We start from the raw sequence: 669 nt of genomic DNA, 5'->3' as shown, positions 1-669 counted from the left end.
CTAAGCCCATCGAGTCACCCTCGAGTATGGGCATTGCTGTCACCATTGTTGTCTGGATGTAAAGGGTGGCTGATTGGGTTCAGATAGATGGGATATGTTAAGGATTGGTGGGAAGAGAGTCACTCAAATAAAGACACCTAAAAACGTCTTTTTTTAAAGATATTTTTTTAACAATTAAAATTTAATATATGTAATCGATTAAACTGTGTTATTTCTGTCATAATTAGATCGAATAAATCGATTTAATCGAAAACTTAATGAATTAAATCTTAAACCGGTTTAAATTAATATTTTTTTTATAAAAAATAACTACAATATTCCTATTATAGAAAATGAATAAATTTTTTTGTCAAATCAATTTGTTTGATTTAATTTTGACAAAAAATAACACAGTTTAATCAGTTTTATGTATTGAATTCTAATTACTAAAAAATATCTTTAAAAAAAGACGTTTTAAACGTTTTTATGTAAATGACTCCCTAATAATAAAGAGATATGAAAATTTTTAAAAAATTATAATTATTTTTTATTAGAAATAAATTTGATTAAAAAGTATAATTATGATGTCAAGAACCTTTTTGAAAACAAAACATCGATAATAAGGACGATTTTAATTTTAAGCAAAAATTTTAAAGACTCCATAATAAAATTATTGAAATTTTGAAATGT

This window comes from Arachis ipaensis, chromosome B09, assembly GCF_000816755.2.
Source record: "Arachis ipaensis cultivar K30076 chromosome B09, Araip1.1, whole genome shotgun sequence".
Lineage (NCBI taxonomy): Eukaryota > Viridiplantae > Streptophyta > Magnoliopsida > Fabales > Fabaceae > Arachis > Arachis ipaensis.
This window is presented reverse-complemented; position numbering follows the sequence as displayed.